The sequence below is a fragment of the Apteryx mantelli genome, chromosome 10 (assembly GCF_036417845.1).
Source record: "Apteryx mantelli isolate bAptMan1 chromosome 10, bAptMan1.hap1, whole genome shotgun sequence".
Classification (NCBI taxonomy): domain Eukaryota; kingdom Metazoa; phylum Chordata; class Aves; order Apterygiformes; family Apterygidae; genus Apteryx; species Apteryx mantelli.
Window position 1 is genome coordinate 5,039,468 of NC_089987.1, and position 23,372 is coordinate 5,062,839.

Sequence of the window (23,372 nt, forward strand, 5' to 3'; positions counted from 1 at the left end):
TAAATAAAGGTTTTGTCTCACCTTTAATGTCATGTACTTTGTTCTGAGTTCTCTCTAGGACTCGCTAGCACAGCCAGAAGGTATTTCAGCTTGCCTTTACTGTAAATAGCTAACATTTTGCCCTCGGTATCTTGTGGGAACTATAAAAAAAACTATATAAACTCAAAAGCATACATCAAGAAGTTGATTTGTTTAAAAAGAAAAAGAAAGCTATCATTTCAATGCCATATAATAAGCTGTGCTTGAAACAAAGTGAAATCACTCTCTCAAAAAGAATACAGATTGTCAATCAACAGCGTTTCTTTGAAAACACAGCGTAATAAGTATAGCAAAAAGAAAAGCGTCCCATCAGGAGGAATGCCTGAGATTAAAAATGTTACAATGGTATCTTTCAAATTCCTCTGAATCCAGAGAGGAGAAAGCCCAAAGGACACCGAAGACCGACACCAGCGGGCAAAACCTCCTCGCACGCTCTCAGAGCCTCGCGGCAGCCCCGCTCTGATCGTTTCCAAGGAATTACAGTAGAGCTGAGTAAGGCAGCGAGAGGATCGAGCCCCAAACTGCCACTTGCAACGATCGAAGAGGTGATCGTCCTAAGTCTTCCTTCACCTATACTTCTGCATGGGAACCGTTCCTCTCTGTTCGTCCTTCGACATCTTGAAATAGTAGGGCATAGAGATGATCCCTAATCTCCTCCCGTAAGTATTCCATTAGAAAGGTGAAAAACAGACGCAACAAAGCATCGAGAGTGGTTTTCCCTTGGGGTAGGCTTCCCGTACTCTCTCAGAGCAGCCTATGCTTTCTACTTAAATTTTGGTCAGTGCTTAAAATAAGAGCCAAATATTCAGGTCGTATAATCAACAGCTTAAGAAAGCATCAGTATTAAAGTCCAGGCAGTACACACATGCACTAGGGACTAAACCCTAATGAGAAAAGGAAAAGTTAAAAATATAGTAGATAAAACACAGACAAAAGAAATCTCTTCACACAAGTGAGATGCCAAATATATTATCAATTTACTGAACTATGTAAAATTCTGCCTTTGATCTATCACAGAAATCAGACTGAGATACAATAAGAGGGATGGATTCATTGTGTTCATCCATGTAAGATTATCTCCTTATATTTCTCGGGAGGATTCACAAAAACTAACTTACTTGAATACAGTATAATCTTGGCAAAACACATAAGCACATTCTTAATTTATAATAGCTTTAGTACAGTGCTGAGACACAGCTGCTTAAGTATTCATTTGTTTATGACACTTTTTAATACTTTTTGTTTATTATCATCAGGGATATCCTTTTACAACTTGCTCATATCTGCCATGAATCAACAATGATTAGCATTAAAAGCTATACAGTATTTATCACACCGGTGCACTAGCTGCCTAAGGGAAGGTGCTAAGGAAAATAAGGATTTCAATCTTAAAAATAGATAACACAAAATTTAAAGATATCTGGCCAAATATTTTTCTTCCCCACAAAGGTACATCTCAATGAGTTGTCCTCATGGAAAGTAGGATCAGAGCAGCTCTTACCTGACAAATACAGACAGGATAAAAAGGATAGTCTTGAGCTACACATAGCATTGAAATGGGAATAAGGGGCCTTTGCAACTCTGCTAAATATCTGGTGTCACTTCAGAAAATCATGTCATCTTTTCCACTCTTGTTTTGATTTCCCATTTGTAAAATATGGATGTTGTTCAAGGACAACACAGATAGCGGGACGAAAACCCAAGTGCAGACCCAGTGAAGTAATTCTTTAATACTTGGCAACAGTCAACTCAGAAGGTAAATGAACAAAAAAATAACACCAATCAGAGCTGCAAGTCTCATAGCTGCACAGTATCCAGTGCAGTTGGCAGAATTATTTGTTTCAAGATTTATTCTAATGAAATAGCAAGAAAACTGAAGGAGGAAGAAATTATAACCTTTCAAATTGGCCCATAATTCTGGGGGTTCATTTCGAAATAATTTTAAAGAGTACCATCCTGAAAGCTTCCCTCAGGAATACCAGCCCTGGAAAGCACCTCACACTGGGCCTCCCAACTTTGCTGCTTCGGAAAACACGTCCGGGTCTACAGGTGGCTGAGGGGTTAGTTCTTTAACAGATTTGACAGGAGCAGCTTTCACTGACATCAAACAAGCTTCCCAGGACGTTGTGTTAAAACGAATGAGGCTTTGGTTACAAAACCTATTAAGGATGAAAACAGTAGGGAATATGCTTTCCTTTAATGTTACATTTCATTTTGAGGTTCTTCTGATTTTTCCTGAGGTGGTGCACTTCAATACACACATGAATTATACAAGTTTTTCCTTAAAAGTTTTAAAATACCACCTAGAAATTCTATTAATATATTTATTTTATATAGAAGATAAAATCTGTCTATAGTATGAAGACTCAGAGGTAGATGAAGATAATCCAACAAGAGGGAGACCCTGGAGTGACAGTCAAAAATTGAGACCTGATTTAGATATACAACTATAGCGGACCCAAACTTTCTCTTATACAAAAATATGAGATGACTCTCATGTTTTCTTACATTACCAAAAAACCCTAGCCCAAAATGAAATAAATGCACACTTATATTTTAAAGATCAAGGTCTGAGAGCGTCTCTTGTTTCATCTCCAGTCCTTCAGCTGAAGCACGAGAAATAACAGCAATGAAGAAGTATACTTAAAGGGTATCATAACTTATTATCAAGCTGAAAGGAACCACAAAGATTTCAGAAAGATATACTGAACAGCTGGAGACCTGCGAGAACAAGGTAATGAAGAATTTTAAGTGAAAACATTGCGGTCTGATTTGAACTTCATTTTCTCATTTGTGCTTCAAGAAAAATACAATTTTCTTATGAATACTTCTTCTTAACAAAGAAAAATACAAAAGATATGCCCAGTTATAAAATCCTGCTAGATGCTACAGTCTTGCAACTTTCAGTGAAAAGAGAGGATGCTCAGGATCACACCTTATATGTCACTAACTGATGGCTTGAAATAGCATGAACAATAAACACAGACAAATGAGCATTTAATTATGAAGCCACCTTTGAAGTGTTTATGGAGTATCACTTGCTCAAAATTAGAAGTCTCTAAAGGTGGGACAAAAAGCCCTTTGGGCAGGTTTAGTTTGACTAGAAGAGCAGTCAGTTGTGCTGGAAGTCACAGGCCATGTTTACCGAAGCTTCCACAATCAAGGGTAAAATGTAAATGCTCCAAGGTTATCAGCCCCTCTTTCATAAGAGTTTAGCCATTTTCCTATAGAGTATCTATCTCTAATCAGAAAATTAATGAAAGATTACCAATCAAGCACAATAAAACACATACTGAAAGTCTCAAGACATCTCTTCAAAATACCCCAGAGTCTGCCTTTCCCCATCTTGTTTTTTGTGTCTTCCACCTGATTAACCCGTAGGCTAAACGTACGCTGTGCTGATAAGTCCAAACCCTTTCTGAGCTTTAACCAGGGTCCACTACTAAAAAACCATCACTCACATTGATCTGTTATCTTTAAGCCTCCACAGTGAATGCTTTGCTTCTGGTTCTCCCCTCCCGGGCACAAATCCCCCAAGATTAAAGTGAACCCGCAGAAAGGAAAATGGCTTTGTATTAAAGCACTTGAGAAGCAAATGGGGAAAAATGAGAAAGAGTTATTGGAATGACTAATAGCACAGTAGGTGTTATATTAAAAAAGGTGTAGTATAAAATGAGATAATAAAAAACAGGTTAGTAGAAATTCATCCCTGGTGAATCATAATTTTAAAACATTTGCAGAAACAAACAAATGGAATTACAATATAAAACCCCAATTATTTAGAATTGAGATGAGTACCCTCCTGCCTTATATATTTACAAAAGAACTATAGAGCTGCTGAAAAAGCGTTTTAAAATATAAAGTAATGAGAAAAATCATTTTCTCATAATAAAATCCTTGACAAACAAGTTATTATTGCAAAACAAAAAAATCACCTATTAAAACTTCCTAACTGCTAAAACTTCATGCAAATGCACCCAATGCTAACCCCGTAAGAGTTGAAGAAAATCTGATTGCTGCTAAGAGATGCCAGGTCACAGAAATTTGAACGCAAAAGGTAGTGCTGGGATAAAGTGTTGCCTTCATGCTCTGTTCTCACCAGTTCACATTCTCTGACACGCCAGCTAACACTTGAACCTGTTGAACTTGAACACTTTCTCCTGTTTGTATGCGAGCGAATATTCTGGGGCAGCTTTTTCAGTATTTCATACGACTGCAAGTTTACAGAAGCTGTTGCTGAATTATGCACGGAGGGCAGGACTGGTATTGCTACCCACCGTCTGCATTCTGGAATGAATCCTAATTCTCTTGATTGCTTGCTGCAGATCAATACAACATGAGGAAGTGACGTTTCATTTATCCAAGTGTGCTAAGAAATGGAGAAGAGCCCTTTTCCTTCCCACGATGCACTATCTGCATTTTTGTGTCAAAGACTGCAAGTGTTTGCTGCAAAACCTATCCTAGAGCTCAAGGTTGCTAGTTAAAATGGGAATAGTTGGGTAGCTCAGCTCACTAACAGTTCCCACAGCCTTTTTGCAGCCTTTCACTGCTGCTGTACTAGGCTGTCCTGTCTCCCCTTCAAAACAGTTATCAAGTTGCCGACACATAGCCAAAATTTGCAGGTTTGCCTCCATCCTCCACGGCCACCTGCCCATCAGCGATTAGCACATTATTCTCAAAATGACACTGCCCTATTAGTCTCCATACAATCCCTGTGATTGTCAGCTGGCTAATGCCACTGAGAATTTATTCTTGAATGCATTGCATCTGTGTAATCATTTATGTTATTGGCATGTGAACTGGCTATATGTCATTAAAAGAGAGATTTACTAACTGGCAGGTGTGAATGGCTGTAATTTATTCATTCTTTCTGCAGCTTAGATGTCAAAATATCAACCTAAAATTATATTGTTAAAAATAAAAAATATATCCAATAAGAGAGAAATACATTTTCTTAAGGACTAGAGGCAGCAACCACATTTAACCTTAAACAGTTTATCCAGCCTTAAAACTGTTGTTGAAGTGACACTGAGAAAGCCCTAGGAAAGCATGAAGTGAAACATCAGATGTCAAGACAATGATTTTATCCAATGAACCCATATATCAGCACTGAGGCTGTGTTGCCCTAGAACCCATAACAGCTGCTAAATCAGAAAGGGACCCAAAGAATATAGCACCAGTCCCCAAACACACCGCAGAACGTCCTGCTGCTGGAGTGCTGTAGAAGCAGAGCTCTTAACTCATTTGATAAATACTGTAAAAATGAATTATTAAAGATCACAGGAAAATGCCAGGAAGGAATGTCTCTTGGCAAAGTATCTAACCTTCACTCAACATAATCCTAACAGAGTCATTGAAATGCCAAAGGAAGATCAGGATACGAATCCTATGTTTTAGTCCCACGTCTCCAGTTTTGCACAGTGGTTACATCGCAGCTTAGTAATGACAGAATTAATCTAATCAAACTGTAGCCATCAAAAAGGTAGATGCATAGTCAGACATCACAACCTGTGCTCCCGCTAAAGCCAACAAGAGCGAGAGTCGCCGCTGGAGCATGGTTCATCTGCAGCCCTGAGTTGTCCTCAAGAGCCGGTGACTAATTTTACTCAGCTGGAGTTGATGGGATTTAGCACCGTGGTAGCTGTGTTCGGAGTCAAGCTTCCAGCACCCAGAAGCCCAGGTGAGTCCGACCTTCTGGCCACCTGCCCTCACTTCGTGTGATCCCAGCACCTAGACCAGCCAGCCCCATTCACTCTAACCCCTCACCGGATCAACCCCGTTTTTATCTTAACATCAAGGTCAGTCTCACAAGGCGCAAGGCAACCTGAGCAAGGAGCTGAGCACCCTGCCTTCCACTGCGAAAAAGGGGTGCAAGTGCAGCACCTGGGAGGAGCCGAGCCTTCCGGAGAAAATGAGAAAAGTGCAGGAAAATAAATGGTTGGGATTTGAAAACACAAAGCCTCCTCAGTGGTAAAAGCAATGAAAAGATGTCACTCAGCAGCAGGACAAGACTCGAGACTTTGCTGATAATTTAGATGTTGACGAGCTTCGTCTGTTTACAAATCCTGAAAGAACAAACACTAAATTCCATCACCAATCTGGCAGCTTGCAGTTTAGTTTCAACTGGGAGAAAAAACAAGCCAAAAACAACCCCCATAAAATTGTGAGCAAAATTTAAACCCACAAATCATGCTGCTCCTTAGTGAGATTTGCATATAAAGCACCCAGGGAGTGATTTATAAAGGCACCTGATGCCTTAATGAAGGTGTGGCCCAAAGCTACTTCTTCTAAATGGAATAAAAATATCTCTCTGCCCTTCAGTATCCTTCATCTGCATTAGTATTTTATTGTTCTATCACAGTAACTCCAGCAAGGTAGCAATGCCTGGACCAAAGTAAAATAGCATCTGTACCCTAAGTTGTGAACACGATATGCCAAAAGCCACACAAACCTCGAGCACACATGGAAAGCAAGCACAGAATGAGATACGGTGCAAAGCCTTTACAAAAGCCCCTCAGCACTAGGTCCTGCGCCAGTACTGAAGCAATCAATGAAATGAACACCTGGTCTCTACACAAATAATAAAGATGAGGTTCAAACTGTTTGGCAAATGGTTTCCTGGAGTGAAAAAACACCAAAAGCTAACAATTTTAATACAAGGGAGGCAAAGTGCAAAGACTCCTTTTTACACAGCCACTCTGCCTTTAAAATTTGTGTGTTTGTAGACATTATATATTATATAAAAATATATATGCATCTTCAGCCCCCAGAAGACTTAATCATTCCACAGTCATCCACTGCCACTGTTGAATGTTCTTCACTCTCATTCTTAGTCACTGGAGAAGGGCACTGTCCTTATCTGGTGTCTGCATCTACTTCTTGTAAAGGGAGGCACATCTGGATTTGTGCTTAAAAATGCTACTTCAGAAGGTCCCCCATGTGAGTTGTACCTCTACCTGGAGCACCATGCACTAATTCCCTGAAATCAGTGACATATGCATCGCAGAAAATAGTACAGCCAGTTGTGTACTGTCAATATCAAATTACTATGATTAATTTATATCACTTTACCTGTTAGTTAGGACATCATTAGTATCACATTCTGAATGCAATAATTAAAAGTGGTTCAGGGAATGATAGCTCTCCCTGAAGAGATCTGATGCACTGATTCATAATCAGAAAGCCAGGGTCCATAAATATATATATATCTATCTACATATATATACACACATATGGAGCAAAACAACTTTCAACACCATAGTCACTACAAATGCTTCAGAAAAGTTTTAACTAGTTTTCATATAGCAAGCAGTTTTAAGCTTGATTAAAATACAAGTGAAGAGTAAGCCTGCCGCCTCTTCAAGATGTTTTTCCAATTACTATACTGTGCAACCAATTCCCAAAAGAAAACATAAGTTGTTGAACCAAGATCTCCATTTTAAGACAAGAGAATATTGTCCAGCAAGTCTCCTAAGTCTATCACAGACATTCACTTGATCTACAGGTTAATGAAATCTGGGGCAAAACATAGCTTAAAATCCCCGTCAGAATCAATAAGTGCAGCTGACTTCAAATGAGAACTGAAGCACTGGTGTTATATTTTCTCCTCCAACTAAACCAACATAGAATGCAAATAGAGAAAGCTCTATTAAAATAATGTTTATTATTTGACCACGCTAATTTAGGCTACATTAAATGCACAACTTGGGAAGAATGCTGTTACAGTAAAACTGAAATAGTTTAGCAGTAATTTCACCATTTCAAATCATGCAACCTAAGTGGAGCGTGGAAAATTACCATTGTACTATTAAAAATAAAGCATGCTCCAAAATGATTTGAGCACTATGGATGAAATGCAGCTTTCAAAACAAACATACATCCTGAAAAGTTGTCCTTAAATCTGAAAGGCTGTGAAAGGCATTGACACTACCTTGTTATTAAAGGTGTTTCTCACGAGTCTAGATGATGGCGTGATTTTCCTTTATTTTCCTACTGTAATTCCATTCCAACCTACAATTTCATGCCAAAACATTAGGTAATTAAGAAACAATTACATCCCGCAGCTTCTGAATTTCTCTGTCTTTCAGATAACTGCTAATTTAGCACAGAAATGGCACATTAGCGTGCTGGACCTAGTGGCTATGGTTGTATTTTGATTTACAAAGTCTTGGAGGGAAGATACACTGTGATGCAGTCTCAGAGCTGCATGCTGATTCCCCGTGCTTGCCTTCTGCTGACGCTGAACAAAGTACCTCTCTACAGGATCTGAAATACGGGCAAATATTTTATCCGATACACGAGTGGTGAATCCTAGTGCTAACTTGGCAATTGCCTCCGTTGTAGTTTACAGAAGTCGTCCTGACCGTTGCCCTGTTGGAGGAATACAAGTGGAAGAGTCCCCATGGTGGGTCTGCTGCTGCCGCCGAAGCAAAGACGGCTCTTAAAACCTGCTGCTCTGAGCTGAACTGAGTGAAGATTTGTCCAAACAGGGAACGAGCCAAAGCTGTAGCTCTCGGACGTATCAAAAATGGGGGGGGAAAGGGTGCAGCGTGCGGCTGGAGATGCCGTGGCCCTGTACCACGGACTCGTGGCACCCCACTGGCTCTAACAAGCATAACGTGACCCAGCAGCTTCATGGATACGGTTCCTACAGGCACATGTGACTTTGCAGCCATAGACTAGAGTGAGCGATGTTACTTCGAAAATAAACTGCTACGGCCATCAAGGTTCCATAAGTTCTCTACTGCAGCACTTGGCAAATGCCAAATTGTTTGAATTACTCTCCATTTCACGTGTTCGCAGGGAACTACCAGCCAACATTTTCTGTAGTTTAATAGTTCCTCCTCCCAGTCCTTTTCCATTTTTTTCACCCTCTCCGCCAAATAGTTGTCTTTGTTACACATTTAACATGGTATCTTTTTAACTTTTATTTAATTGCTTTTTGACTTTTCAGTTACCACAGTGCCCTTTTTCATGTAATAACAGATAGCAAGGAATGACAGGAAAGCTGTGAATTTTCAAAGGCTTATTGCAATTTTTTTCTCCTGTAAATCTATTCCTTATGATAAAAGGAGTGGTATACATCTGTTCTGCAATAGAGAACTCATTATCTTTGGGGGTTTCCATTAACTACAAGCTGTGCAACATATTTTTTAAAAAAGAGTGGTCATTTGCAAGTGAAGTAGGGGATTTGTCGTATACATTTAGCAAGAGATTTCATTTGCCATTTTCTACATCTGGAACTTAACCCTAAAAAGTTAAGAAATGAAGGGAAAACAAGAAAAATAATGACCCTTTCAAGCTCATTGACTGAGATGAAACTGTTGCAGAAGTAGTGAAAAAGACTAGTATTTATTTTGGAAGATAAACTTTCAATAGAAATGGGGGCAGAAAACTAGCAGAGTGGGTCAGGTTCTCTGAGTACAGAAATTATGTGAAATTGCAGCTTTCTGCCAAATTCTAAAGGCAGCATATTGTGCTGTGTCAGCACAGTCCGTAAGGTAGAACATTTCTGCTACTTTATTAGACACCTTAACAACCCTAAGTCTACATCAGATTAATAAATGTATTCTGGCATCCAAGATTCCTCTGCAGAAAATAAAAACAAAGAATGTGCTATCTTTATTTAAAAAAAAAAAAAAAAAAGACAGGTAAAAAGCTTACAGAAAGCTTAATTGTTTGCAATACACTAGCAGAAAGAAAAGCGTGTTAATGAGACATAAGGATTAAGAAAAGAATATGTCTGTATATTGGGGAACCCCATAATCATAAATGTATTGGTTTCCATCTGCTCTCCTCTTTTGTCATTTAAAGCATAAGTGAGACTTAAAACAACATAGAAGGTTTTAATACTAGGTCTTTCCGTATATTTAATATACTGGAATGATGTCACCTTCAGTTGCTCTTGAACATCATTAGTAGGTGTCTCCCAGCCTCTCTAGAGGTCTATTCACAAGATGCTTTAATTATTCCTAAACTATTCTTAACAAAAATTAGCACATCAAAGCAATGAGAAACCATTGAGGAAAATATTCCTTTGAGGAAGTCCTCAAGTTCATGTATTGCGCCTGTGAGATTATAAAAAGGTACCATTTCTGTAAAAGTGTTATAAAAAGAGGACACACAAAGAGAGAGTGATAAAGTAAATTCTTTTTCTAGCTCCTAAAAATTCAGTTAAAGGAAAAAATTCTTCAAAACTCTCAATGTTTTACAGACTGGCTGTTGTAAAGTTGTTTTTTCAAAGTACATACTTATTCAAAACCAACATCAAACTGACTTGTTAGCTTAATCCAGCTTCCGTTCAAGTCAGTGGTTAAACTAAAAAAAAAACTCACTCTGGAATGAAGTCCTAAGAAAATGTCTGAGCATAGTTTTCTCAGTGTATGGCTCTCTTATTTACATTAATGGGCCACATCCATCCCCACTGTGATTTACTGGCATCAGGTGTGAATTCAGTCTTTAGCTTGAGCCTTGCCCATGCTATAGTGAAAGAACTTGGACACCCAGTATTTTGATTTTAATAAGCTTACCAAGATGAACTAACACATTAAAATCAAGAATTGAGAAAGTCAAATTATAATCAACCATTTAATAATTCCACTCCATAAAATATAGCTGCCGATAACTCTTATCCAATGCCATAGCTGAGAGTCTTGTTAACAGAGATCTTGAGGAAAAAGAGTTCCAGATCATTGGGCATTTTATGTCACTTTAATATTTAGGGAGGCAGCTGAGGAAATATATTAGCTTATGCTTATGTTCCAGTGTTCCTAGTAGATAAGAGTTTATGAGCTAAATGAAGGATCAGGTTTCTTTTTTAATGGATACCTGCAATATTCTTTCCATGGGATAAAGCATAATTAAATTAAGTTAAAATATTCATTGCATTACGCATTTTAACTTCTGCGTGAATCACCTACATGGATACATTTGCTGACCTGTTTTGCCAAGCTAACTGTCTGCAGGGAAGAAGATTAACAAGGGATCCAAGCTGTGATATAGATTCATTCCAGGACTTGGGGATTTTAAGACAGGATTGGCCATTTCTTTTTTATGCAAAGTGTAAACATATTTGCAATTGCTTCAAAGAGAAAACTAAGAACTCATAAGATATGACTAATATGGTGTGCTACTCTATGAAGACATTTAGTTGCATTTTTTCTTCTCCCTGACACACAGATGAGCGTGTGGTAAAAACTGTCATTATTCGTGTCATCGGAACAAACTGAGATTAGGAAGACTGGCAAATGACTACTTTCTTACTGATACTCTTTTGAAGGGGAGAAAATAAAAAAAGAGAGACTGACAAACCATATAGATTTTTTTATCCTCTCATGAGAAGAAACATGAGTTTAATGGCTGATGTCTATTTAGCAGACATCATTGCTTTTGAGGCTGATGTACGTGTTAATGAAAGAACTTTATGTGTTTAGATTTGCTTTTACTCCACAGCTGTTGACTGTGACTGACAGGTAATAACCTACACCAGCGCCAACAAAACAAGAATATCATATAATGGATTTGTAGGAAGATCTGTTATGGTCTGCTCTAAAAATACTAACTCGAAGTTAAGCAGTTTCATTAGAGAAGGTCATATAAGGATACACCTTCCCAGTTGGTGCAAACTCTCACTGCCTGAAGTGTGTAACGAAGTTGGGAAGAGAAATCAGGAGTCCCTACTCAGCTGCTTGCTGTAACTCCAGTACAAAGAAAACTCCTACAAATGCACTTCCTCTTGAATAGTGGGGGGGAAAAAAAATTCTATGCTAGTTAGACTATGAAGTTTTCACCTACCAAACCTGGTTAGCACAATAATAAGTGCACTTAGAATAACAACGACAATCAAATTGTACAAATATTGCAAAGCTGTGTTTTAAATTCCTTTCAGGGATAGAAATTGTTACCCCCCTCTTCAAGGAAGAAATGTCCTTTAGGTTTCCTTCTGTCCCATTTCCCATTATTCCTTGGTGGAGTAGCATTGCTTTTCTGCATTAAAGACTACCAAGACTGCCTCTAAAACTGGTAGAGCTGCAGTTTTAAGCCTCTCTTTATCCATGGGAGCACTTATTCTGGAACGTCCTTCCGTTGCATTTCTGAAAATGTATTTTCTGCACCAAGTGCCACTGGAGCACCCTACTGTAGCAATGCCATTTAGAAAGAGAGCAAGGCTATGTTAGAAGGGTCTTATGTCTCCTGTCCCCAAGATCAGAGATTTCTTCCATCCACTATAACCTCCCTGTTCTTTTCAATCAATATCCTTAGGTTGCCTGGAGAGGTTGTGGAGTCTCCATCCTTGGAGATATTCAAAAGCCATCTGGACATGATCCTGGGCAACGTGCTCTAGGTGACCCTGCTTGAGCAGGGGGGTTGGACTAGATGACTCCAGAGGACCCTTCCAACCTCAACCATTCTCTCTGACCAAAACTACCCTCCTCTAGTCCCGAGCTAGACTTCTATAGCATCTGAAAGAGAAGAGGCTTTTCTAAGCAAATTTAAGAGGACATTTACAGCCGATTAAGTTAGAACTCTTAAATCAGAGAAGAACGTTAAGGATCTTGGTTTGAATTTTGTCTGAGTGAAAAGGGCAGCATCAGGAGCTCAATTTCTAAGGAGAGGCCAATCTAGAAACAGTACCAAAATGCCCTCAAAATACCAACTATCATCATAAGATGTTGTCACATTGGCAATATTAGTGCAAAATTATCAAAGGACTTCTGAGTTGCAGCAAGATAAACACCACCATCCAAAGCTAAATTATACTAAGAAACCACAGCAGGAGCTGGTGCCGCTCGCATGCCAGCAGGCAGCTCGTGCAGCAGCGGGCACAACCCCAAGCAGCTTTCAGCTCAGCGTGATGCCTGATTTCTGCACGCTTGAGCCTTTCCAGAACATCCCATATCCATCATATCCATACTCTGGCTGCTTCTTCAGCCCCCGGTTTAGATCTTGCTTCTCTCTTTAATATTATATAAAATGGAAGCTGTTCAACAGAGAGTCTTAGAGCCACAAAACACAGCGTGAGTTAAGAGAAGCTATCATACCGCACTGCTTTCAATATCCTCCTGGGTTACGGCTGTAGGTGAAAATAAATGAATGAATGGTACCATGTTAATAGCTACTTGAGCTTTCCTGTAGGAAGGGGTGGGGACACCTAATTTTATGAACAGTTTGCCTTGTTGTCCTCTGAGCTCCCAAATGACCAAGTACACAGGGAGCAGCCTGTTCCTCGATATAAATTAATGACATTATCAATTCTGTTCTTACTCAGTACTTTTATTGTGACATCTCCAGGGAAGTGTTATTTATAATCAGGTACTGTAGATGGAAAAGACAACCTGAGTCAGTACCTTGGTTATGCTTCCAGCCTGCTGTCAACTCATCTGCCGCATATCACACAGAGAAAAGTTTGTAAGATCCAGACCTATGTGCTTAATTTAAAGCAAATGAATAGTGCGGGCCACTGGCATTAGTGGGACTATTGTGGTTAGTATTAAGTGGTGAACTACCTGCCTAAAGACATGTTCATACTTTTCTGTCCTCTCAGGCCCTGGCCTCATCCACTGTGCATCATCTTTCCCTACACATCAGCTGCCTTTTGCAACAGATGAGACAGGTCCTACAAAACACTGTTTGCAACCACGCAAATGGAAAAGGAAATGAAGCAACACGTGTGTGGAACGAAGACAGCTCAAGTTGAGAAAACAACCTTCATTCCTAGCTTTTCTTTTCACTTGTGAGAATAAAAACTTTCAGTACCTAATTCAGAAAAACTTTGTAAGATTAATTAATATATGCAGAAGAAAGTGAACAGACTCTAACCTTTCTAATTTCACGGTGTATAAAACAGAAGTAATGCAGATGATTATCTTACAGGAAGAAGCTCAAGACCTGTTCTCCAAAAATGTTAGCAATTCTGCAATATTCTTACCAGAGGCATGCATATTAAAGGTTACAAATCCAGGACCAGAAAAATAGAATCCATCTGCTCATCTGGAGCTGGATCTCTGAGTAATATCAAAAAATGTACCAAAATGGAGTAAACTCACCATTTCAGCTATACTACGTTTGACATTGGGATACCTTTATAAAGGTATTTTTATAGGATAATCTTCATTTTGACTGTTGGATTTTCTACTGATTTTGCCACTTGGATTGCAAAACTGGGTGATTTTTTTCTGTATGGATATTCATGCCTTTCATCATGAATTTGGTTAAAAAAATAAAAAAGAATATCTGTTAAAAACAAAATTAAATTGAAAGCACACAAAAGCTTACAGTAAGTGAAAACATGAGAGCAAGCTCAAAGCAACTCTGATCTACTTAAAATAAGACTTAGATTGATATCGCCATTAAGTCCATATGATTATATGATTTTTTTTTGATTGGTGAAGCAAAACCACTATTATTTCAAATTGATAAAAAATCAATTCTCTTAATGAAATAGAAGAATTTTTTTTTTAAAAATAGACATGGATGGAAATTTTTGCCATAGTTGAGCCAACACTAACTTTTCTTTTTTACATTTTAAAAATAATTTACAGGATTAATGTTTTAAAATCAAACCTGTCATTCTGTTTCTATCCCTTTTTCCATGTCTTAAGCTAAAATTAGTCATCAAATTAGACACAAGTATGTGTAAAGTTTCAGTCAGCCAAAACTGCAAAATTGAGATCCTGCCTGCTGTGTACACATGTAGTGAGCACGATTGATCTCGGCTTCCGGTAATAACAGCAAAATGAGAGAAATAAATGAGCAAACTAAAGATGAATCAAGAGCAAATAGAAAGAGAGAATTTGAACATTTACTTTCAATTTCTTTTCTTCGGTTTCTTCTTCTATGGAGCAACATAATCATTACCAAAAGCAGACAGCCTGACAGAGCAGTGCATTATTTAAAAGCCTGTACAACCAGTCTAATGTCTCCCCTTGGTAAACCCCCATATGACACACACGAGTACATCTATGTATACAGCAAAGTTGTATTTCGTGTTCATTTGTCTTCCGGCTTCACCTGGTTTTAGCCAGGTGACGAGAAGCTTAAAGACCTTTAGTTATCTAGGGTGACACTGAGTATATAGATGAGTAGACATCTAAGCAGTCCTTCTGTCTGAATAGTGCTGCTATTATACTAACAGTGTAGGCAAACGTGCACTTGTTTTTGGCGACTATTTTAAAAAAAAGCAAGAAGCATTAGTAATTCATATATTCCTGTATAAAACATTCCATCTGTCTCCAATAATTAAAGGGAATTATGAACTCCCTGTATCTTTTCGCAAAATACTCCATGTACTACATATTAAACGTTACAAAGATAATACTAGGCTTAACTTTAGTAGCATTTAATAGAATTTACATAATGTAAATATTCATTTAACCTTTAGCATTTTAGGAATTTTGAACAAGAAGCAATTTATTACTTCAAATATTGCAGATTGTTATTTACTGCCTGACACTAGGGAAATTCCAGGGGGGTTGGGGTGATATCATATATTAATAAAATATAACACAAACTTACTATTTAAAACACAGAACTTTCTCCTAGAACTACTTAAGAATCCCCAAATCATCCCTTTTCTATAGATCCTTATTTTCACTGGTAAAGGATTTGAGACTGCTCTTTATTGGAGCTCTAAATGCATTTTTGTTTAATAAATCTCAAACATTTATGACTTACGTTCATAGGATAACATGACTGGCAGGAGAGAACCAACAAAATCCTTTTCATACACTGACCAGTGCTTTTTCAGACACAACCAGGAATGCTAAAGCATAACAGAAATAACAGAAAACTGCATTTGGAGCCAATGCAACGCACTGAATTCTTTTAGCTTAGAAATACACAACTTTGCAAGAATTCAGTGTATGGGCACAGGGGTCAAGAAAGAAAAGGGGGTTTTAGAGCCAGTCTCCTTAGCTCCCATCATCGCATTGGCATTTCCCATCCTTCGCCCGGCAGCGGGGCAGCTTTGTCCGTGGCTATGCAAATCCTTGCGCCAAACTCCGCTGCCCGTCCTGTCGAACGGCTGCACACGTGGGCACTCACAAGCACCCAGAGAGAAATCTGCAGCACCTGAAAAGTTTCACACAGGTTTGTTTGCGTTTCCCTAATGGACATAAAGAAAATATTCCAAAAATGTCATGACTGAACCTTACACTGTTAACTTTATCTATACATCTGCGTAGGATCTGAAGTCAGCAGCCAGTGTTACTATCACATTTTGGTTTTTGAATATCCAGAGTTTGACCTCAAAACCAGGTGATTAAAATGAAGTAATAAAAGGGGGTATTAAAACCAATTTAGTTTTTGAGTCTCTTGGGCAAATCAGAGCTATATTTCTAAACTTTTTGCTGCAGCCTGAAAGTTTGAAAACTTTCTTTTTCTAAGGACATATTCCCTTGCTTCCAGGAACTAGAACAGCTAAGAAAAACCTGGAATATCTTGCAGCTTTCTATTAACTCGGAAAGTCTGCCACCATTTGTGTTTACCAACTGTGCACTGAATTTGCAAGATGAGTAAATTGAAAATAATGAAGGATGAATAACATCTAAGTAACAGTCTTTGTAAAGCGTGGGGAGGAGGTTTCGGTTACTTCATCTCACTGCCAAAGCAGGAACTCCAGACCTCACTCAAGCTCTTAAAAGGACCCTGCTGCTGCAGGAGTTTGGACAGCGCTTAGGTTCTTTGCTCACCTGCTCTAAAAGGAGAGTTCATCGATGAAAAGCATCAGCCTCCCAACTCCATTAACTGGAGCAAACCACTAACAGGAACTTTTACAAGCAAAGGAGTCCAGGAACATGGTCAAACCAACACTCACTCAGAATTTGAATAATAATATAATGGATCCTATTTGAATAATAATATAATGGATTCCTGTGCAGCCTTTAATGCCATCTAAAAAAGCTTTATTCCCTCGAAAAACAAGTCTGCCTTTTAGAAGCTATTGAGGGAATCTGGTTTAAAAAGGCAATCTTTAGCAAGGTATTGGGGGCGGCGGTGGGTGATTATTTCCATGTTCCAAGGCCTCCTAAGACTTTTTTTCTATTTTCTTACTTATGATTTTTCTTGCCAGCCTTCACAAGGATCTAACTTTAAAGTTGGCCCTACTCTGAGAGGGGACCTGGACCAGATGCCCTCCAGAGGCCCTTCCACCCTAGATTATCCTGTGATTCCATATGGAGCACTCCATCCTTTAGTCAATTGTTTCAAACGACACTCCATGGCTTGACCTGCCTTACAAACTCCTCCCCAAGTGCTTTTCCAATCTACAACTGCAAGTGGCGGTTTTGAAATATATAGCATTTCACTGCATAATGTCTCTTATAATCAGTTACGCTTCTCACAGATGAAGACATATCAAAAGCAAGTCCTAAAAATCAAACTATGGTATCGACACACTAGAGGTTTTCTCTGGCCATGCCGTTTTTAAATAGAAAAACCTGAGAATCAGCTTATTTCAAGAACAGAGCAATAAGATGACCTTACTAAGAATTTCAAATCTACTGAGGATGACAGAGAATTTTATACTTCCTCATTAATAGAAAATACTCCCCAAACTCTTGTGGGGCCAAATTTCCTGACCTTCTTCATATTAAACTGAAACACAGCTGCTGCTCTTTTGGTCAACCATCCTTTTATCTTCCCAAACAGCAGATGAATTTGTGTAACCTACAAAGAGGTGAATTTCATACTTTGTCATAGTTTTAAAATCTGACTCAGAAAATGCAGTTACTTGTCCAACTCTGAAAAGAATCTTCAAAATTCATAATATTAACTATGTTATTTAACTATAAGAATTATTAAATCTCAACCACACAGTGGGATTTTATTAATGTGAGACAAATATATATGCATAATGCAGGCAGACGATGTGTACATTTAAACATCGTCATTCACCTTTTAAAGTCTACAGAAATACCACCAGGGCAACTTGCAGTGGCCAACTGTGGCAGCCATTTCCAAACATGCAAAAAAAAATTAATTAGCAAGCAAGAATTCATGTTCTTCAAAATCACTCAAAATAAGCCAGAAGTAGGAGTAACAACCAACTCCTTCATCCTATGCCAGCGGGTGCCCAGATTGGTCTGAAAAGAGATACACTTAAAAGCAAAAATGTAAAGCCATAGGTGCTCAGCATAGTCCACAGTACTGGGAACCACTGTCTAACACCATTTTTTGAAGGGACCTACTCAAAATGGTGATTTGCAAAACATGAAGTGTGCCATCTACCAACACACAGAAATACTCATTCCTCAGCACTTTATGGGCAATAAAACTCTTACTGGTGAAGACTGCAAATGGCTCGCTAATCACACAGCATGTCACAGATACCCCTGACAAGGTTACAATTCACCAGAGTCATACAATTCACAGCAAAGCCACCTAATAAAATGTCCACTTGACAAAATTCCTGAACCATATTTTAAAATACACCCAAATTTGTCCCCTTTAAGAAATAAATTAAACAAAACTAAAGTTAACAAATACCTCTTCTTGCGGTTTAATACATGAGAAGACGCACAGTGTACGTGATGCAAAAGAGATTAACAGTACTGTAAGGAAAACCAGTTTCAGCTCCCAATTTATACACATCTTGGTCCAGGTCCTTGGAGCTCCAAAGCGCTGTGTGCCCATTCCTCAGTAAGGAGCCACGACAGAAGCAATGCGGAGGCAGAGACGAGGAAACACGCTGCCTCTGGTAGGTGTAAAGCATCCCAGACTTCCCACTGCCCAGGGAAAACAGAGGTACTGTACAGAGAGCCACAAAATGTAAGGTCTACTTGGAGCAGTACAAATACAGCAACCATGGGAGGCTCCACCAACACCGTATCACAGCTATTGGTCACTACATCTATTTATGCAATGGTCTCTCCACGGGTTGTTGGGGCTATAGCGGGGCACACTGGGCATAGAGGGGAGCATTCGCTTCTTTACCCCTCCAAAAGAAACATTTGCAAAAATAACAGGAGCTTTTCACCTCCTAAAAATAACAGGAGACTCCTATCTCTTAAAATTATCTTTGCATTAAGAAGCAAACGCACCCTCAAGAAAAATGTTAGGATTTTTGTTTTTTTTTTTTTTAACTTCTTTCATTAGTGCAAAGGCCAAGGCAGTAGCAGAAATTGTACCACGTCAGCAGAGGAGCTGTAAGTGCATTTATAGATGGATCCTAAATGGATCCACAGACTGAATCCTGTCACTTGCCTTAAAGTCATTAGAACTGAACTGACTGCTACTGGTTTTCTCAGAAGTTTGATGAAAAATTAATATTTGGGATACTGCGTGGAGAGATGGGAGGCAAGCAAAGTTCTCAGCTGGCACATTATCTTCATTTTTCAGTTCTCTTTGACCCAGGATCATCATGAACAAAGCACAAAAGCTGGTAATCGATTTGCATAGCTCTGATGATGAGTGATGAGAAAAAAACTAGGAAAGTAATTTTGGGGGAAGCTTTGCACCCTTTCTCTCCACACGCTAAAAAAACAAAGATGACAGAATGAACCGCAAATTGGTGGATCCTACCATGAAAACCGTCAAGAGGAGACTTTAAGGACATCTAATGACAATGACAATAACCATGTCTGCAGCCAAGACTTTCTCAGGCAGCCTCATTTTGCTGTCTCTTGTTCTCTGAAGACCTCTCAGAAAGGTCTGAGGAAAAAGCGTGCATTACTGCAGACTTAAGAAAACGAAATAAGGTGAGCAAGAACTGTCAACAAAGTTCTGCAAAAGATTTTATTGAGCACAGGGGCTTGAGCACAAGTCCTCACTCATCAGCATCAAGCCATTAACATTCTTGGCAGCCGCACACACTCCTGGCTTGCCAATGGTCCACTTTCAAGCAGGCTAATTTTGTTTAGAAAAAACTTCAGAAAGTCCTGAATATTAAAACTTTCTTCAAGCTATAATGATCATGGAGATTAGCTGTGATCGGCAGTTTTAGGCCATATGTAAATTGGGTATCCCTAGGCATAGTAGCAAACCATGAAATACCTTCTTTTTTCCCCTTTGGCTAGCAGTAATAAGGGAACAGCTTTACAGACCCTCATTAATATTGGTCCACACCATCTACTCAGAATTCAACAGGTCATAATTCCTAGACCATGTTAAGGACTAGCCTATAGCTAAGGTATACCAGATTTGCAAGAGAAAACACAATTTAAGTATTAAAAGCAGCTACGACAACAACAAAGAAACCTCTGCCTAATTCTGTTTCTCTTAATTAATCCCTTTTTATGTTTTCCAGTTCTTTGGCTGATGCAGTCCAAGCAAATTTAATAGTATTTAAGGAGCTTCACCCTTCCCCATCCTCACAGACACGCTTACGAAAACATCAGCACACAAAAGTCAAGAAAAGTATTTTTCTCTGTTCTAGCACCGAGAACACAGTGTTTGAAACCCTCAGGACAGGCCAAAGAAATACAAAGATGCACCAGTCATGACAAAGTACAACAACGCTTTTTAAGTGAGAGTACATTTAATGCATATGTCCAACCAAGAGGCAACCAGGGGCTCGCTGGCAGCCGGGATCAGCTCTGCTTGCGCAGGCGAGACAGACCACGTCCGTCGGGAAGTCACAGCGGGCGCTGGGCATGGGACAGCGCAGGACTGAGCGGCAAGAGGTAGGAGAGCTATTTGGAGGGACGAAGCCTTGCTGTAAAGGCAGCAGCTGCAGAGGAACAGCTGCCTCCACCCTCAGGCATCACCTGGCCCAAGCTGGAAGCTGCTGCAGCTGCCAGCAATAGCCGCAGCGTAAATTAATTGCTGTTTCTGCCAGTGTCCTGACCCAGTATGGGCATATCTGTTTACACTGTTATGAATGACAATCTGCTAAAGTGATAACTTCTGTTTAAATCTATATAGTCATTGAGGAAAACATTCTGAATTTTGATGTCCTTCACCTAAACTTACCAGTTATGAGTAACTACTTGTAAAGGAACTGACAACCGAATTGTAAGCCAGAAACCAGGAAAAAGAAAAACTAACAGCTCTGCTTACTTCCAAAAGGATTGCTCCATTTGAAGAAGAAAAGAAGAAGGAGAAAAAAAGAAAAGAGTTAAAACTTTATTCAATAGCAATGAAGCCCGAAGCTGATAATTTCAATCTTCGCTTCTTGGATACAACTGTAGCAGTGTGGAAATAAGAGCCCAAAGGACGAATAAACTACATTATCTTAACTAGCAATGACATACCTTCAAAATATGAAATTGGAAAGGAAAAGCTACACTATTAACTTTTTTCCCCAGCTAAGGATATATGATCAAATTCTCAATTCTTTAGTTCTTATTTAGTAAGCCTGCAGCATATACCAAACCTGCTGAAAGTGTAACCTTCCAAAATTAAACTGCCAAATAAGCAAGATTACAACAAGCCTAACAGGCATGTCTATCTTTTTGTCTTATAATGATTTTGAGTACTGTAGGTTTTTGTTAACAGAAGCCATGATACATTTCAGCTTAAAATCAAGAAGGCAAAACTGTCTAAATGAAAAACAAGAAGGTTGCAAAACAATGTTTGCAAGCGTGTCCAAACAGTAATGTATGCAATTTCATGATCCATTACACTGTCTGTTAAAAAATGCTGATGTGCCTCTACTGCTTTTGTTTTCCACAACTCTGGTCCTTCTCTACTGCAGCTGTGAACCGAGTGCCTACGCAAGGTCCTGGCCTACCGGGTTTGGGAACCACTTATCTCCAAAAAAAAATTTTGCAGAACAGTAATAGTACTGCCCCTGGTATCTCTGTTAAATCCGTCGTGAACTTTCCTTGCTAAACAAACACTTGTTTAACTAACATTGTATAGGATGCTCCTACACAGCAGCGATGGGAGGCACAACCCATGTATTCACAGGTACTCTATAGACATTTCAAGGTACCTTCTCGGATGCAACTGAATTCTGTTTATAAGAGTTACTCTTTATACATATTTTTGGTTTCTATGTATATCCATTCACAGCTTGACCACTCTTTAATTACCTGAAAATCTCCTAGGGGTGTTAGGGTAGGGGCTTCCTCCGGGCAGTCCTCAAACTCACTCATATAACTTACTGTGGAACTTGCCAGGTGACAACCTTAAACCATTTTTATTTAGCTGCTCCTAGTAGTACCTTTATTTTCTTTGAGTGCAATGTTGTAGATCCTGGATACCAAGTACCCAAAACAGGAAAACATTATTTTCCTTGCTTTAAAAGATGAACTGCTGTCTCTCAGCGGCAGAAGCCAAAGCAAGCTCCATTCAAACAGAGCAGCGGGATGCTTCCTCTTCCCACACGCCCCGGCTCCATTCCAGGGCTCTCTCCAGAGCAGCCCAATCCTGCAGACGGACAATTCCACTGACTGCAGCACTTCCTCGCCGCAGCCTGTGGGAGCAAGGGCCTAATGTTGCATATAGGAAGGAGAACTGCGTTGTTTAACAGTTTGATTTGCTATTATATGCTACCGCATAAATTTCATTTTAATATCATGCAACTGCTGTGATTGCATTTTTATAATTGGTGCTCTGCCCCAAAGGAGAGCTTTTTGAAGAGTAAAAGTGCTACCTAGGTGCTGAATCAGAGAATTTATTGTGAAAGCTTAGGGTAACAATACTTAGCCACAAAGCTTCCCAGCAAAGGTGCTGTGGGTGCTACACCATTCAAACTACAAAATCAGTAACATTAATTAATGTTTCACACAATATAATATAAAAGAAAATGAAGGTGGCAAATTGCATTTCAAAAGAAAAGTTCTGGTCAAAATCCTGTTCAAACACTATTGAAATTTTGGCATATTCTATTAACAGACCCAGGGCTAGGCTAGCACCATATTCTGAAGCAGAGGTACAGTAATGCAGCAAGAATGATTTTTCCATGTTAAATAGTTAAGCTTGCAATTGTGGTCTCCAAAGACCTGAATATTTGCAGAACATTATTTTCTAGAAATAACAGTCCTGCATGAATTTCATTGACTTTTCTACACCCATTTATTTAATAATACCTGATCTCAGCTGACACAAAGAAATGTCATTTGATAAGAAAACACAAAGAAATCCTTCATTAACACTTCCCTAAATCGGAATGTTTCAGATGCCTCCCAAACTTTTCAGGTACAGCACAGCAGTACAGGGCACATGGTAAGAAGCCACAGATCAAGAATATGTAAAGGAATGACATATTCAGGATTAGAGACTGTCCACAAAGAAAGAGACCACTTTCATAAATGCCAGCGTCAGAAAAGAAAGCTTGTTCAACACAGTGCTTTAATCGAGCACCAGAGAATTCAGATTACAAAAACACACTGACACTCTGGCAATGGCTCCAAAGCCCAGAGGACCTGTTTGGCACTGCAGATGATAGATTA

The 23,372-nt window shown here is 39.1% G+C and overlaps 1 protein-coding gene across 3 annotated transcripts in view; it reads right to left on the bottom strand.

Annotated features, from left to right (window-relative positions):
- CDH13 (cadherin 13) overlaps nucleotides 1–23,372 on the bottom strand; it is a 534,614-nt gene that overhangs the window by 199,505 nt on the left and 311,737 nt on the right. The gene's annotated exons all lie outside the window — the stretch shown is intronic.